Raw genomic sequence first — 19,420 nt, forward strand, 5'->3', positions numbered from 1 at the left:
ACATGCCCTACAGCAAAAATCTCTGTCTAAAAAAAAAATTCTTCTCATTAAAATGGTATTATTAGGAAAAATAAAAAGGTGCACCACAGAATGGAGTCAAAATTAAAAAACCATACATATGACAAAATATGCATATCCAAAATATATTAAAAAGTCAATTACTCAATATTGAAAAACAACCCATGTTTAAAAAAAATGAATGAAATTCTTGAGTAGATATTTTTTTTTTGGAGAGATTTTCACTGTAGGGCACATGCGCTTGCCAGACAGACAGAGAGAGACATAGAGACAGAAAGCGAGAAATCACCCCCCAGGGGGGATGGTCACACCGCAATCCCTTCTCCTCCATTCTCCTCTCGGGATCCTGGGCACGCACGCACACGCGCCTGGCGTGAGTTTTAAGCCACCGGGTCTGGGACACAAACCGCGGTCGATTACGTGGGAGTCCAGCAACATAGCCATTACGCTAACTGCTGGTTCCCTTGAGTAGATATTTCACAAAAGAATATATGCAAATGACCAGTAAACTTATGAAAATATGCTCAATTACATTAGAGACAGGAAAAATACAAATTAAAACCACTACAATTAGTCAACTCATTTGGTTAAGGAAGCCTTTTTCAATCTGGCCTATTGTGGTTCGAATTCTGTCCCTGGACACTTGATAAATATGCTGGGTGGAGTATGGATACCTACTCAAAATCCAGAAAGAAAAGAAGAATGAAGGAAAAAGGATTGCAGTATGACCATGGTCCATTAGGTGGTGCCTTCTCTCTCTCTCTCTCTCTCTCTCTCTCTCTCTGTTTGTCTCTCTTTCTCTCCTCTCTCCTTCTCTGGTGAGCACACATGCACTATGGCCATAATAATAATAACAATTATTGTTATATACCCATCAGATTACAACTATTTTAAAAATGAAAAGTCAAATGTTGGTGAGTATATGTAGCAACTGATACTCTTAACACACTGAGGAAGTGTAAATGGTTCTGTCTCTTTGGAAAATTGAATTTTTTTTTTTAGAAAAGATCTTGGTATGTCATGACCCTACTCCTCACCCTCTGGAGCATCTGAGGCACAAGCACAAGCCATCATGCCCATCTCTTCGAGACAGGATCTTGCTATATTGTCTATACTGGCTGCAAACTTGAGATCCTCCTGCCTCCATCTCCTGAGTCGCTGGGACTATTGGTGTGTCTTACTTTGCCTGACTTTCAGAGTGGGCTGGGAATTGAAACCAGGCCTTCCATATGACTTCAGCCTTCTGAGTAGTAGCTTTCAATACATGCCATCATAGCTGGAGGGCTAAGCAATTTTTAAAGTAAAATGAAACATATATATTCTCTGTGATCTTGCAATTAACTCCTTCAGTTTTACCCAAGATAACAGAAAACATATGTCCGTGAAAAGACTTGAATAAGAATGTTTATGACAGCTTTTTTTTAATATTAGCTTAAAAATGGAGACAACTTAATCTGTCAATAGGTAAGTTAACAACTAGTGGTATATTGTCATACAATAGAATACTAGTTAGCAATAAGAAAGAATGAACTATTGATATATTTGATAGCAGAATAACCCAGAGATATTCTGTTAAGTAAAAAAAAGCCAAGTATGGGGATGGCAGGTGGCAAGGTGATTAAGGCACCAGATTCCCTTGTGGCCGACAATGGTTCAAGTCCTGGACCTGACGGCTTGTTTTCTCACTTCTCTCCCAGCCCCCTCTTTGTCTCTCTGGTCAAATTGAAAGATATCGACGATAATAAATAATGTCAAATAAATAATTCTGAAAAACAAAAGCCAGGCAGAAAAGAATACATACAGTTTGATTCTATTTACACAGGAAGTATAAGAACAAACAAAAACAATTCTGTGATGGTTGCCTCTGGTGAGGTGGGCAAGACTAAGTAGAAAAGGGCATCAGAAACATTTTGGACTGACAGAAATACTTTGCGCTTATTGAAGGATGCATGAGCATGTACATTTGTCAGAATTCATAAACTGTACACTTGAAACCTGGGCATTTTATTTGTGGGTCTCTCTCTAAGGTCTCAGTAACCCCTGCATTTTGGTATTCACACCTTTTCTCATTGTACTAGGACTGATCTGTGTGGCCACTAGAATATAGCTGAATTAGTGCTTATATGTAACTTATATTTTTAAATTTTAAAATTTTTATGTTCATTTATTAATTTTTTAACATTCAAAAAATTTACAAGTATATGTAACTTCTGACACTGGGGTATGAAACATGGTGGCTTCCATTCTGATCTCATGTTCATGCTCTTTGTCCTTTGGATCACTTACTCTGGGGCAGCCAGGTGCCATCTTTGAAGATATCAGCAGCTCTGTGAAGAGTGACTAAACCACTCAGTTCAACAACCAGTAAGTAGCTGGAGCCTACCAACAACCAGGGCAGGGAGTGTGGAAATGGCCAGTACAGCCTGCAGATGACTGTAACTGCTCACATTGTCACTGCAACCTCATGGGAGACCCTGAGCCAGAATCGCTCAACTAAGCACTCCCAGATTCCTGATTCAAAGGAACTGTGTGAGCTGCTAAATGTTTTTTAAGCTGCTAAATTTCGAGGTACTTTTTAATGTAGCAGTAGATAACTGATGTACTTTATAAAATATACCTCAATTAAAAAACATTAGAAGAATAAAGCAAGAAACATAACATACAGAGTATTACTCCATTTCTTTAGAAATAATATTTTACATTAAAATATTGATAACAGTGGGAGGATTATGAGTAGTTTTAGTTTCTTCTGTAGGTTTGTGAATATTTTTATTTCTTCTAGATATTATAACTTGTAAAATAAAAGGTTTTTAAATAAAAGCAAAGATTAAAATAGCTCTTTCTGCAAATCATGTGTTTGAAGGGATCGTAACAAAATCCACAGTCTTCAGTGATGAAGGATTGAACCATAGGTCTGGCACCCTGAGTTTTCATCTTGTTTCTTTCCTTAATATGTGAGAATCAGCTTTCATCTTACTTTAAAAATACCCTTTGTTTTCCTTCAAGAAAAACTATTCCCAAAGCAGAATGAGACCAAGAAATATAAAAAGTTCCCCCTTTGCCTGCTTATCTGCCCAATATCTGAAAGCGCGGTAAAATTGATGTTATTATTGACTTTCTCCTTTTCTCTATTACTACCAAAGCCATTATGGTTCTTCATTATTTTCTTTTTTTCCTGAGAAAAACGTCCTGACTCAGTTATTAAAGTTATCTATAGCTACTGGGCCCTTTGCTTTCCGTACTAAAACATCTATTTATGTTTATCTGGAAAATCTGACTTACACAGTCAGCCCAAGTGGAGCCAAGGCTTGAGTTGAGACCAAAAATCCAGTTTCCAGCTCAGAGAACAGCAAAAGTTGGGACCAAAATCTATTCCAAGTGCAGGATGATGAGACCTGCTCATGTGTCCTGTGATTCTCTTTGCTCCTTGTTAGTCCCTCCAGCATGTTTTGGACCTGTTCTATGTGATCATCGCCAGCTTTTGTAGTTTTCTCAGAGACATGAGGAAAAGCAGAACACAGCTTGAACTTAGGTCGCACACTGAGATGCTCACATGGGCTGGAAATACATCCCTGGAATGGTGCACACACCTTTCAGTAGATGCATCCGTGATCTACCAAGTGATGATGATGACAGACACCCAGCTGTCATAGCCTATGTTGCCAGGGCCTTGTAAGGAGGGCGTGACACAGAAAATGTCAGTATCTAGGAAGTGATTAAGCCCATTTACTGCGATTCTGGGCCATATTCTGCAATCTGTGTGTTCTTCACGTCATTCGCTTATTTTCCAGACTCCTGACATGTGGCCTCATGGCCTGCTAGTCAGGTAGTGCTTAGAGGAAAAAAGAAAGAAAAAAATGGTCATATTCTATAGGCTATCAGTTATTGGCCTGGAGAATTCTCTTTGGAGAATGGAGCTGAAATGAAATGAATGGGATAATATAAAGTTTGTGGATATACCAATATATTTGTCCTTTATGAAGATACTCAGATATCCACAAGAAAAATGTTGCACGTGAATTAGACATTATCAGTATTAGGTGAGAAAGTCGTCATATGGGAGATAAGATTTTCTTTCTAAAATTTACATAACACAGAATTTACTGTCTTCACTATATGTAAGTGTAGAGTCCACAAGTGTCTTGGTCTACTATTGCGTTACTACTAAAAACACCTGATAGGGTGATTTCTAAAGAGAGACTTATTCAGCTTACACTTTGGAAGTCCAAGAGTCCAGAGGTCAGCTTATGGTGAGGCTACAACACGGCGAAGGACAGGGTCATGAGCAAAGCAGCTGTTTATAAGCTATTGCCTGCTCTGGTCTTGTTCTTGTCTTATAAACACACCAGAACCCAATCATAGGGGTCCAGTCCTGATAACCTTGTCACAACCAAAGTCACCATCCCAGAGCACCATAAAGGGATTAAGTTTTCACTTAACACCTTTACAATATAACCAATTCCCAACACAAAATTTGGGAGTATATCCAAGCTATAACAATGAACATTAAGTATCTTTGCATAATTGTGTAACCATCACTGCCATCTATTTCCAGAATTCTTTTTATCGTGGAAAATCCAAACACTATTCCCATTAAACAGTCCGTTTCTCCTCTCTCCACATATTGGAAATCACCATTTTACTTTCTGTCTTTATGAATGTGACTACTCTAGGGATCTCAGGGATGCGGAATAATAAAGCATTTGTCTTTTTGTGACCAGCTCATAGTGTATTAGTTTCCTATGGCTGACATAACAAACAACCAAAAATGTAGCTACTTAAAATAACAGACCATTTTTTATAGTTCTAGAGGACAGAAGTAAAGGTGTTACAGGGTTGATTCCTTCTGGTAGCTTTAGATTTCTTTCTATGTTTCTTTTCAGGGTTCCAGTGGCTGCTTGCAAAGCTACCCTTTATATTACACAGCTAACTTCAGTCTCTGTCTATATTTGCATGGGCTTTTTTCTCTTTGTTTTTCTGTGTCTCAAATATCTTTCTTATTTTTCTTCTAAAGACACAAGTCATTGGGCTGGAGGCCCATCGTAAGTTTAGGATCTGTTGTCAATTATACCTATAAAGACCCTATCCCCAAATAAGGTCATACTTGTAGATACAGGGGATTAAGACTTAGACGTGTCTATTGGAGGGAAACAATTCAACCTGCTACAGGAAATATTTGACTTCAGTCAAATTTTAGTGTTAATACTTAGCCATCATTGTGTTAGTGTCTGTGTTCAGAGCTCTAACCATAAGAAAGAGTGTATTATGACCAATTTTCAAGGACATCTTTAGACAGCAGAACATGCACCAGACACTTGTGCTGCTTACATTGAAGTTACTACCACTGCATAGATCCTTAGTCTGGATAAGTGGGCCCCTGGGCAGGTTGGAACCATGTCCATTCCCTTCTATATCATCAGCATGAGCTGCCTCTTGTCTGAGTTGATGAGAATTGGGGACTCTGAGCCCCCTCTAAGGCAATAGATCTTCCATTTCTTGCTAATGTGGTATTGACAAATACCAGAGAGCATTAAATTGTGCCTGAATTTTCATGTATTCTCCATGAGCCTGTAAAGATACATCCTTACAGGAGAAAGAATATTCTTTTATCTTCTTAAAAGCAAAACAAAACAAAACAAAAACAAAAACAAAACAAAACAAAACACAATCCAGTTATAAAATGGGCAAATGAAAGGAACAGGAAGACATAGGAACAGCCAAAAAGCATATGAAAAAATTTTCATCAGGGAAATGCAAATCAAAACCACATGAGATACCACTTAAATCCAATTGAAATGACTAAGATTAAAAAAATACACAGTGAGGGGTCAATGGATGGCATAATGATTACATTGCTGGACTCCCACATAGTTGACTATGGTTCGAGTCCTGGACCCGGCGGCTTAAAACTCACGCTAGGGGTGTGTGTGTGTGTGTGTGTGTGTGTGTGTGTGTGTATGCCAAAGGTCCTGAGGGGAGAATGGAGGAGAAAGGATTGTGGCATGGCCATCACCCCTGAGGGGTGATTTCTTTCTTTCTGTCTCTATGTCTCTATCTCTCTGGTGAGCACATGCCCCCTATAGCAAAAATGTGTCTCTCTCTTAAAAAAATATATAGAATGATAAATGTTGATGAGGTGGTGGTGAAAAGGGAACCCTCATAAACTGTTGGTGGGAACATAAGTTAGTACATTTGGAAGTTCCTCAACAACCTACAGATAGGGACCAGAATGTGACATGGAGGTTAAGGCATTGGATTCCCACATGGCCAACTATGGTTCAAGTTCCAGACCTGGAGGCTTGAAAATTATGCTGGGCATGTGTGTGTCCAAAATGTCAGGAGGAGAATGGAGGAGAAGAGATTGAGATGTGACCATCCTCCCTGGGGGGTGATTTCTCACTTTCTCTCTCACTGTCTCTCTCAGGGTAGTGTACACGTGCTATGTCAAAAATCTTAAAAAAAAAAAAAAGAAAAAAGAAAAGAAAACACCCTAAAAATAGAACTACCATATAACCCAGATATTCCACTCCTGGATATCTACACAAAGGATAGGAAAACACTGAGAGGAACATTTGCATGTCTATGTTTATTGCAGCATTATTCATGATTGTGAAGACAATGGAATCAGTCCAAATGTCTAAGAACAGATGAATGGATTGAAAAAATGTGGTACATATATACTACTGAATGTTACTCAGCCATAGAAAACAATGAGACCTTGGCATGTGATACAAAATGGATGAATATGGAAGATGTAATGCTAACTAAAGCAAGCCAGCCTATGAAAGACAAACATTGTCTGTCCCTGTGTAATATACATCTATGCCTGCACTCTATGGCAGAAACCAAAAGATCAGGAGGTATAATAGCAGGGAGGGCAACTGAAGCCGCTAGAGACAGTAGTTAGAAGGAGTGGTTACCTGGGGGTGAAAGGGAGGAGATCAGGGGAAAAAATTTAACAGATACAAAAATGAGAAGTTAACTGTTATTAATAATGTACATGATAATATCTATATATATCCCAGTTTTCACACTGGGATAAACCATTTCATACTCTCTAAGGATGTACAGTGACTAAATGTAAATTTTTTAAAAGTAAAAAGAGTTAAATAGCCAATGTGGAATCAGTAAGCTCTTGACGCAAGAGGGAAGAGGTGAAAATGGCATTTGAAGAAGTTTCATTTGGTGATTTCCACAGGAGAAATTGCAAAGAACAGATGGAACACAAAGAAATCAGTTTGGGAATGGATTTCACAATCTAGGCTAAGGACTGATGCTGGGCTTGAGGAAGTAAATTCAGGGGGCAGAGTGATTGTACAGTGTGAAGTGGAAGAAAGAGCAAAAGAATGAGTCCAGGTCTATATACTGGAGAGTTGTAGAGTTTCTTATAAGACACAGAAGACTGCAATGATTGAGTTGTCTTCATTTTCATCCTTTGTTGGAGGTTCATTTGTTTTCCACTTACTTTAGCTTCTTGTGAGCCCTTTAGCCTGTTAGTGCCTTGTTTCACACTAATCACAAGTGGCTGCTGTTGCCAAAATGTGACATATCCAATTTAGGATTCTGCCTGTTAGTTCCCTGAAGCTCTGCTGGATCGTTTGCTGTAACTTTTTTTTTTTGGCTTATTAGTGTGTCATTTTGCAGAGCGTTTCATGAGCTGCAGAGTTCCATGGCAGTCTTCTAAGTCTTCTGACTGCAAAGACTTATATGCAAAGTTTGTCTAGTTAAGGTTGATTTGTGTGTTTGTTTAATTGGTTGTTAAACTGTAGTGATATAGTGGTCTAGAAATGCATTTCAGGATTGGTGGCCTATTTTGTAGCCTGAATAAAATCTTTTTCACTAAATCTAAATTCAAAATACTATCCTGTTCTTTTTTTAAGTATGAGAAATGAGTCAGACAAGCTGCAATTAACACTTATTTAACTAACCATAGGGCTTTGTTTTTAAGACCAAATGCAGTGATATCAGATCCAATATGTATCTTTGCTCATGCACCAGCAGTATTTTCTGCTTTTGTTGTTATGAATATACTAGAAAGACCTGAGTGGCTTAGGGGATAGGGACATAGAGGACTGATGACCCACTAACATATGGGAAAGGTCAGGTGGCCTCTGGCCACAAAGTTGACTGCGTAAGTTTTGTCAGCAGATCAAAGGCACAGGAATCTCAGTTACTAGATGTGGAAACTACCAGAGCATGTTGATTTTGAGTTGACTTAAGAGAGATTCTACCCAGAGATGACATTATAGAAAGCTGGCATTTACAAATTGTGGGGCATACTACTGGGAGTAGAGGCAGGGAAGGAGCTGAGATAGTGAACACACAGGAGGCACACCTGTACTCAGAGAGTTGTGGTATGAAGGAGTGCTTAAGAGACAGCATCTGCTTTGAACACCCACCAGGCCTGAAGAATAGAAAACATCTTACTACAGTCCCAATCAAACAGGGACTGCTCTGTGCTGTCTTCCTATCTTTCCTACATATTCCTACTCTCCTCCCTACTGTCAACCTTCACTGACGGAGAAAGAGATCAAAATTAACAAACCAGGAGGAGAGAAACAACCCCAGAAAGAAGTATTATCTTCAGATGAAAATTGAAGTATAAAGACTAGCAAATGTTGTGATGGTTACATTGCTGGACTCCCATGTAGACTGTGGTCTGAGTCTGGGACCTGGAGGCTTAAATAGAAACTCAACGCTGGTCATGTGTACATGCATATCTAAGATCTCTAGAGGAGAATGGAGGAGAAGAGATTGCAACATGGCCACCTCCCTGGCAAGTGATTTCTTGCTTTTTGTCTCTCTGTCTCTCCAGCAAGTGCATGCACCCTATAGCAAAATTGAAGTATAGATTTATATATTAGGCTGGATTTTTTTTTTTCAGTTTGATGAGAGAAAGAGAGCGCGCGAGTGCCACCAGGTCCAGAACTCGAACTGTGGTGGGCAATGTAGGAGTCTAGCGTCTTAACCACCACACCACTTGGCTCCAAGACGGGATGCTTTTAAATGTATGTGTTTGAATGTGTGTTTTTAAAAACTTTTTATTTTGAATTGATTATAGACTCATGAGCAGGTACAAAAAAAACAGTTTAGAGTCTCATGCCCTTCAACCAGCTTCCCCCATTAGTGACATCTTAGATAAATGTGCTATTATGTATATGAGAAACCAGGACATTGACATTGGTATAATGTTATTTACCAGTTTTCGCTGGTATTTGCATATACATGTGTTTAGTTCTATGAAACTTGTTAGCAAGCATACATTTGTGTAACCCCACCACCATCAGAGTCATAACTACTACAATACCGTAAAGGAACTCCTATGTCTATCCTTTTACAGTCACAGCCCATGGTGAGCTCTTCCTTGTCCTCTGGGAACACTAATCTGTTCTCTATTTCTGTTGGTTTGTCATTTCTGGGTGGCTGTCCAAATGGAATTATATAATACGTTACTTTTTTGAAATGATCTTTTTCCTAGTAAGTATAATATACTTTAGATCCATTCAAGTTATTAGATAAATCAATAGTTTGTTTGTTTCTTTTTCTTTCTTTCTTTTTTTAAAATTCTGAGTAGTATTCTGTTGTGTGGTTATTCCAGAGTTTGTTTGACCATTCAACCATTGAGGGGAACCAGCAGTTAGCGTAATGGCTATGTCACTGGAATCCCACGTAGTCGACCGTGGTTCACGTCCTGGACCCAGTGGCTTAAAACTCACACCAGGCGCGTGTGCGTGAATGCCCAAGATCCTGAGAGGAGAATGGAGGAGAAGGGATTGTGGCGTGACCATCCCCCCGAGGGGTGATTTCTCGCTTTCCATCTCTATGTCTGTCTCTGTCTGCCTGGCGAGTGCATGCGCCCTATAGCGAAAAACCTCTCAAAAAAAAAAAAAGTCATTTGAGTTGTTTACAGTTTGGGGATATTATAAATAAAGCTTTTATAAATATTTATCTACAAGTTTCCTATGAATATAAGTTTGCATTTCTCTGGAAAAAAGGCCTGAAAGTTGCTTGTGATAAGTGTATATTTGATAAGTGTATATTTAGTTTTATAAGAAAACAGCAAACTGTTATCCACAGTTACTGTACCATTTTACAGTCTTATCGACAATGTGTGAGATCCGATTTCTCTACATCCTTGTCAGCATTTGGTGTTATCACTAGTTTTCAGTTGAACTATTCTAATTAATGTGTAATGATATGTTGTTGTGGCTTTACTTTGCATTTCTCTAATTGTCAATGATGGTGAATTTTTTTTTCATTTGCCAGAGGGCTTGTGTGTTCTCCAGAGAGAGAGAAAGAGAGAGTGAGAAAGAACCTCCATGGGACATAGTCACAGTGGTCTCTTCTCTACGCTTTCTTCCTTTGATTATGGACATGTATACACACATACCTAGCATGTTTCTCAAGCTGTTGGGTCTGGGACTTGAACTGAACAATAGGTCATATGGAATCCAGCTACCTTAACCACTTTCCACGAACTGGTCTAAATTTTTTTTTGTATACTTATTTGCACATTTTATTTTTGTCCATGTTTTTTGCCCATTTTCTAATTAGATTTTTGTGTCTTTTTACTGTTGAGTATTGAGCTATTTTTATAATCTAAATGCAAGTTCATTTTAAATATATAATTTGCAAATATTTTCTTCCTGTCTTTTTGTCCTCTTAAAAAGGTATTTCACAGAACAAATTATTTAATTTCAATTAAGTCCAATTTATCAGTTTTTTCTCTTATAAACTATTTTTTTGAATTCATGTTTAGTAATTTTCATCCTCTTCTAGGCCCAGAAGATTTTTCTCTTAGATTAGACATTTAATTTTTTTTTTCAGAGATATTTTTGTTATAGGGCATGTGTGCTTTCCAGAGAGACAAAGAGGGACAGAGAGACAGAAAACAAGAAATCACCTGCCAGGGGGGATAGCCACACTATAATTTTTTCTCCTCCATTCTCTTCTCAGGATCTTGGGCACACATGCACACATGCCTGGCATGAGTTTCAAGCTGCCAAGTCTGGGACTTGAACTGTGTTTGGCAATGTGGGAGTCCAGTGATGTAACCCTGATGCCATCTGCTGGTCCTGACATTTAAGTTTTATGTAATACAAAATAATGTAGCAAAAGGAGACCAGAGGGACAAAAAAATAATATAAAACAAATATAAAACATATAGTTGTCTGCTTCGTTCAGTGATACCAAGAATTACATAAATGTGAATAAACTAAATACACAAAAGACAGAGATGGCCAGGCTGGGAAAAAACAAAAAACAAAACAAAATAAAAATGTCAAGTAAATGTTGTTTATAGAAGACACAGTTTAGAGTCAAAGTCACAGAGAGTTTGGAGGTAAAATGATGGAAAAGGTATATTATAAAACCTGTGAGAGAGCTGGAGTGACTATAATAATAACAAATGAAACAGACTTTAAGATAAGAAGTATTACTAAAAGAAAAAGATAGTATTTTACGATCATAAAAAATCAATGCATAAGAGGATAAAACAATTAAAAATGTATGTGTACATAACAACTGAACCTCAAAAAATGTGAAGCAAATTGATAGAATTAAAAGGAAAAATAAGCAATCTGACAATAGTTATTGGATATTTCAAAGGCACTCTCTCAATAAATGATGGAACAATTAGGTGCAAAATCAACAGGGATATATATAACTTCAACAAACCCATCAACTAATTGATCTAATATTTATAAAAAAACACTATCTGAAAAAAATATCAGAATACAATTTATTTTTAAGTGTACATACAACATTCTTTAAGATTATCAGTCTTAGAGAAAAGAATTAGAGATTCACAATAGAAAGCTATCTGGTAAAACCTGACCTATTTAGAAATGATCACACTCTGGACAATTTATGGGCCAAAGAAGGGAGAGGTGTTATCAACATTTTTCAGTTAAGCTAGTCTAATTAATGTATAATGATATATTGTTGTGGTGGTTTTACTTTGCATTTCTCTAATGGTCAACTATGGTGAATTTCTTTTCTTTATTTGGGAGAGAAAAAATATTTTCAATTTTAAATCGAGTGTAACACAAACACATTACCTAAAAATATATGGAAAGAATCTGAAGCAGTACTGAGCTACTACTGAGAAAATGTATAACTTTAAAAACCTGTCAGAAAAGAACTGTCTCAAAAGTCAATCATTTAAGCTCCCACCTTGGAAAACTGGAAAAGGGCCAGCCATGGAACACAGGTAGTACCAATGATTTGGAGGCTGGGCTGCAGGGGAAGCACAGATTTGGTTTCCAGACCAACCTGACCATGCAAGCATATGCCTGTAATTTCACCTGATTGGGAGGCTAAGGCAGGAAGATCACAACACAGGGACCATGTTGAAAATATATATCTTTTAAAAGAATATTTTATTTAACTTTATTTATTCACTTTAAAAAATTTGACTGGGGAGAGAGAGAGAGAAAGAGAGAGAGAGAGAGAGAGAGAGAGAGAGAGAGAATGAGAAAGGAAGTTGCCAGGTCAACCGCAGTTGGCCATGTGGGAGTTCTGCGCCCTTAACCACCACACCACCTGCTGGCCCTGAAATTATCTATCTTTATCTCTCTCTCTTCCCTTCTCTCTTGCCACCCTCTCTTTCTTATAATGAAAAATAAAACTAGAAAAATAAGAGCAAGCTAAACAAAGTGTAAGGAAGCAAATGATAAAGTGTGGAAGTTATTGAAATAGAAAACAAAACTAAACAAACAAAAAAATCAGTCAGTGAAAAACCAAGGAAACCCAAAGTTGGCTCTTTAAAAGATGAACCTAAAATTGATAAACCTTGGCTGGAGTGAAAGAGAAAATAAGAGAAAAGGCATTAATTACCAAAACCAGGAATAAAGTGCCAGATCAGAAATTCTGGCACCTCAGAAGTGAAAATGATTATAGAATATTGTGAACTATTTTATGCCAAAAAATTAGATAACTCAGACAAGCTCCTAGAAAGATATCAATGACCAAAACTGATGTAAAAATCAAAACTCTGAATAGACCTAAGCCCAGGAAAGAAACTGAATCACTAATTTAAAATCTTCTCCACTGAAAACTACAAAATATTGCTGAGACATATTTAAAAAGGTAGAAATAAATAGAGAGAGATTTAATGTTTTGGAAGACTCACTGTTAAGATAGAAATTCTCTCTGAATTGATCTATGAACCAACATAAATCCTTTCAGAGTATCAGTAGGCCTTTATTGTAGAACTGGCAACCAGATAGTGACATTTTTGTTGTTCTTGCTCGTTTTTATTTTTATTTTTTATGTATTAATTTTGCTAATCTATAGCCTCTAGCTAATCAAACACTAAATGAGCTGTTACTGTGAAGGAAATTTGCAGATGTGCACAATGTTCATAATCATTCAGTTAAAGTAAGATAGATGATGGTGGATTTTCTTTTTCTTTTTCTTTTTTATTTTTTGGTCAGAGAGAAGCAGAAACATGAGAAAGGGAGAGGAGAAAGCAACTACATAGGGAATGTCACACCATTTTTCATTTGGGGATGCATGCACATACTCCCAGAGTGTTTATTAAGCTGCCAGTTCCGGTACTTTAACTGTGGGGTTGGCCATGAGGGATCCACCTACCTCAACCATCAAGCCACAGAGCTGGTCCAAGGATAATCTTGATTTAATCAATCAGAAGACCTTTAAGTTAAGGTTGAGGCTTCTCTGAGAAAAAGAAGAAATTCTTGCTTTTGGAAAGTAGTGTTAGTCTGTGCCCATGAGTTCTAGCCTGACCTTGTGGACTGCCTGCCCATGGGTGTCAACCTTGCTTAGAAAGCCCCTGCAATTACAAAAGTCTCTTTCATATAATTCATCTTCATATATATCTCTCCTACTGGCTCAGCTTCTCTGATTATACTTTGACACATGATCTAATAATTTATATGGAAATGCAAAGGATCCCAACTAGGTGAAACAATTTTAATACAGATCAAACTTGGAGGGCTTACATTACTTTACTTTAAAACTTAATATTAACGGTAAGCTACAGTAATCTTGAAGTTAGGTATTGGTGTAAGGATAGGTATATAGATCAAGGAGACAGAATTTAGAGCCCAAAAACTAACCCTAATGTTTATGGTCAATTGATGATGATAAAAATATTTCTGCGTGAAGATTTTTAAGTGAGTATTCATTGCATCATTGTTTATGACATACAAAAATGGAAACAATCTAAATGTCCATTGATTTGGCAAATGGGTAAATGAAACCATGGCATATCCATAACATAGAATAGTATTTAGCAATAGAAAGGAATGAAATATAGATACATGCTATGATGTGGATGAACTGCAAATGCCTTGTGGTTAGCAAAACAAGCCTGACAGAAAGATAACAAATTGTATGATCCCATGTATATGACATGTGTTCAAAAGGCTAATTTATGGGGTCAATGTAGACCAGTGATTCCTGGGGTTGAGGAGGGAGCAGAGATTCATTGCAAAATAGGCTGGAGGGAATTTTGGGGATGTAATAGAAAGGTTCTAAAACTGGACTGTCATGATATCTGTACAACTAACCAATTACATTTACCAACGGTATCATTAAGTTGTACATATACAACAAATCTTTTTTTTTCTTAAGGTTTTGCCACATAGAGACAGACACAGTGAAAGTGAGAAATCACCCTTCAGGGGGATGGCTACTCTGCAATTCTTTCTCCTTTATTCTCCTCTTGGGATATTTTTGTCCCACAAGCACACATGCCTTGTGTGATTTTCAAGTGCCCAGGTCCAGGACTCCAATCAAGGCTGGCCACTACACTACCTGTTGGTCCTCAATGAGTCTCTTTTTATAATATATACATTGTACTTTAATAAAGTTGTTATAGAAAAGGTATACAAATGGGGGCTGAATGGTGCTGCAGCTGTAGTGCAACCTTCTGTGAGGCTTGACCCATAAGGGAAGGTTCCGAGTTCACATCCAGAGACCACCCCAAGCACACATGTTTGTCTGTGATCCAAGGCTTGCTGTAATTGGGTGTGGAGCAAAATGTGGGGGCCCCTTTGGGGATGGATGTCTGTCTCTATGTCTCTGACTAACTCACAGAAGAAAGAAAAACTTAAAAAAAAAAAAAGAACAGTAAAAACATGAGGCTTACCTTAGGGGAAAAGGAAAGGAAAACTTCCTGTAGAGCTCCCATAGAGCTATCTGAATTGACAAAAGAAGACAAAAATATAGTCACTTTTGCTTACAAGTCCAGCACTTTTCACACACAAGTTAAAGAGGTCAATATGGCTATAGCTTGATAGTGTGGCCATGTCTAGGAACGTCATTCTTTTTTTATGACATAAGTGCATTTTTTTCTCAATGTGATGAGAATATATGAAGACACAGTAAAGATTTATTTCAGCAATAGTTCCTTTACCTTGCAATATGATTTTACAATTTTCTGCTTAATGAGCCATAAACCACTTTATATGGGATTCCAAGTGTAATGGAAAAAGCAACAGAAAGAATTGTAAGTCAGAAGACAACTGTAGAAATCCAGGGCCTACAGCCTTCATTTAGTTCCTGCAACAGTCAATTGACTTTCCTTGGAAGAAAAGCTGTTTCAAGGTCAGACTCGAACCTCTAACTCTAGCCAATCACCTACAAAATATGGATCTTTAGCCTCAGTGGTCTCAGCAAAATAATGTGATGGCTCAGAATGTATATCTTCAAGGGAGATAAAGGAACAACCCAATTCAATTTTTATATTCATATAACTCTTAATTTATATAAACTATAAAAATCAATCATAAAAAGGATAGGAAAAACTATGGCACACTATATACCAATGTCAAATTTATATGTTTATATATATATGTATATTAGAGTTCATTTATTGATTTCTGACATCAGAGAGAGAGAGAGAGAGAACTCTAAATGGTTACCGTGCCACTGTCTACCCCCATCTTCAGCTATCCCTGAATCATGGGCAAGCATGTGCCTAGCATTCTCAGGGAGTTTCTAGATTTGAACTGGGAACCTCCCCACATGGGATAGCCTCACAGAATGTCACATTTTACTGCTGTACCACCAGGTGGCCCTTACCAATGGCAAATTATACATTTAGTTAACTAGTGGGAGAGAATTTGAAGAGGCAAGAGTGTTAGGTGGGAGATCAAGATTTATTTTTAATTAGTGCCAGGTAATATACCAAGTTTGGAAGGACAGATTCTGGGTTAAATATTTGAACAGCAAACTAGGAGGTTCTACAAAAATAGGCTCACATTTTTTTCTCCTAATGAAGGGCACTGATTTACATTCACTTCTTTTTTTTTTTTTTTTTTTTTTAATGAGAGGTTTTTGCTATAGGGTGTGTGTACTCGCCAGAGAGACAGAGAGAGACAGAGAGACAGAAAATGAGAAATCATCCCCTATGGGGGATGGCTACATCACAATGCCTTCTCTTCCAGTCTCCCCTTGAGATTCTGGGCATGCATGCACAGGTTCCTGGCATGAGTTTTAAGCTTCCAGGTCTGGGACTTGAACCACAGTCAACTACGTGTGAGTCCAGCAATGTAACTACTATGACATCTGCTGGTTCTACATTCACATTTTAATATTTGGAGGCTCTTTAGAAACTGTAGTTTCCTTATCACTGTACCCATCTTTGTTAAATATCCTAAGGTATTTGGATACCACCCCATTTTTGTTTCTGTCTTTTTTTTTAAAAAAAAACTTTCTTTATTTTATTTATCATTATTGTTATTTTTAATTTGATCAGAGTGAGACAGAGAGAGAGAGAGAGAAAGAAAGCGAGAAAGCAAGCTGCCAGTTCTTGACCTAGGGTTTCTAAGCTAGGTCACATTTTAAGGGAGATGCTCCCTTTTCTCTTCTGTAAACCTCTTAGTCATATTAAGGCCTCGTTCTCAGTCCAGGTAACAGTGCTGAGCTGTCCCTTGAAAAGAACCTGTGGTAGATGCTGGGAGATTTTTGGATTCAGGGACCCACTTGCTTTGATCTCTATGGAAATGAGACAAGGCAGCCTGCATTTTATGGACTTTAAGCAAGCATGGAGATATTAGATATTCCGGAAGCAGAAACATTTTCTCATTCCAAATTGTACAGAGAAAATTTGGCCCTGCCTGATACTGAGATTACTGCCTTCAATGGAGTGTAAAAGAGTCTCTCCGATTCGGATTTTTAAACTCCTCTTTTGAAATGGTGCAGATGAAACTTGCTTATCATTGTACTTCCTGAATTTCATTACAGGACTGCTGTGTTTGTCAACGGGTGGCCAAACACCACAGCTGACTTCCCCGGTTATCAGAGCCGTCCAGCTCAATGTGCTGTCCTTCCCCTCTGCCCCACGTACATTATCACTGCCCAGCCAGAGCAGGACTCTGTGGGCCCTCAGCAGCTCTGCTAGGCAGGCTAAGCCGGTGTCAGCATGTTCTGCTTGCTCAGTTAGACAGACCTCCCCTTCTCCTGCCTAACCTGTCATCACCTTGACATTATTTTTTAAGAGTATCTTTTCCAAAAAGGCAGATATTGATCTCAAATTTTGTAGGCAGCTAAGAAACCCATCTGAGGACAGATGCGATGAACAAAAGATGGTGTTATTAGGATGGCAATTCTAAAAATTGGACATAAACTTGATGCTGGGTCATCTCCAATGTCTGATTTACAGATCAGCTGTAGAAATCCAATAGATTCTTAAATGTTATTTGCTGGGGGCATCCAGTGGCACGGTGGTTAGGGTGGCTGAATTGCACAGGACTGACAGTGCAGCTTGAATTTCAGACCAGTATGTTGGAAAGCATGTGGGTGCGTGGGCACGCATGCCCAAAATCCTGAGAAGAGAATGGAGGCGAAGGGACTACAGTGTGGTTATCCTCCCTTAGAGGTGCTTTCTCACATTCTCTCCCTCTTTCTCTATCTCTCTTTAGAAAGCGTATGTGCCCGGGAATCAGCAGTTAGTATAATGGCTATGTCGCTGGACTCCCACGTAGTCGACTACGGTTTGCATCCTGGACCCGGTGGCTTAAAACTCACACCGGGCGCGTGTGCGTGCGTGCCCAAGATCCCAGGAGGAAAATGGAGGAGAAGGGATTGTGGCGTGACCATCCCCCCTGGGGGGTGATTTCTTGCTTTCTGTCTCTATGTCTCTCTCTGTCTGTCTGGCGAGCGCACGCGCCCTATAGCAAAAAATCTCTCCAAAAAACCTTCCCTCTCTCTGGTGAGTGTATGTGCCCTATAGCAAATTTAAAAAAAAAATTGCTGAAGTAGATACAGAAAAGTTGTTAGTCTCAGTTTTCCACTTTTATCAGAGACAATTAGATAGTTAAGTTTATAGTTCATCAATAAAAAGAACTTCATCAGAAAGATCCAGAGGAAAAAAAGGGATGAAGGAAAATGGAAAAAAAAATCCTTTAATTGAACTTTTAAAATACAGTAGTCTCCTGGGACCAGTATATGGCATAATGGTTATGTTGCTAGACTCTCACATAGTAAACTGTGGTTCGAGTCCCAGACTTGGCAGCTTGAAACTTATGCTGGGCGTGTGTGCATGCATGCCCCAAATCTTGAGAGGAGAATGGAGAAGTGATTGCAGCATGGCCTTCCCCCCGAGGGATGATTTCTCACTTTCTGTCTCTCTGGTGAACACATGTACCCTATACAAAAATCTCTATTAAAAAAAAAATCAGTAGTCTCCTTTATTCAAGATTTCACTTTCCATGGTTTTCAATTATTCATGGTCAACTGCATTCCAAATATGAGTGAATATGGTACAATAAGATATCTTGAGAGGTCATATTCATGTAACTGTTATACTACATTGTTTTGATTATTCTATTATATATTATTGTTGTTCATCTCTTACTATGCCTAATTTATAAGTTAAACCTTATTGTAGGTATGTGTGTATCAGCAAAGACATAGCGTATTACAGAGTTCAGTATTATTTTTGATTTCAGGCATCCACTGGGGGTCTTAGAATGTTTCCCCCATGGATAAGAGGGGGCATTGTACTAATGGGGATGATGTTTTCAATTTTGTTATTTTTAACAAAAAATTAATTTTGAAGTCTTCATTGCCCCAGTGGTAATTTAGGACAGAGTTTTTAAAGAAGGTTCAGGTTGTTTGAGGTTTTTGGCTTAAGGCTCCATTTCTGGCTGTAGATGGGGTGCCCTGTCTTACTTCCTGAGCATGTTGGTCACACCAAGTCTACCTTTTGAATTCAAAATTTGTCTTTGCAGTCAGTTTTTGTAAATGATCCACAGATAATTAAAATGAAGATATCCAGTAATAATGCATTGTATATTTCAAAATTCTAAAAGAGTAGATTTCAAATGACTTTATTGTCAAAAAAGGGATGTATGTGAAGTGATGGATTTGTTAATTAGCTTGATTTAATCACTCCACAATGTAAATATAAGTCAAAACATATCATTGTATT

Source organism: Tupaia chinensis, unplaced genomic scaffold (genome assembly GCF_000334495.1).
Source record: "Tupaia chinensis unplaced genomic scaffold, TupChi_1.0 Scaffold144511_1, whole genome shotgun sequence".
Classification (NCBI taxonomy): domain Eukaryota; kingdom Metazoa; phylum Chordata; class Mammalia; order Scandentia; family Tupaiidae; genus Tupaia; species Tupaia belangeri.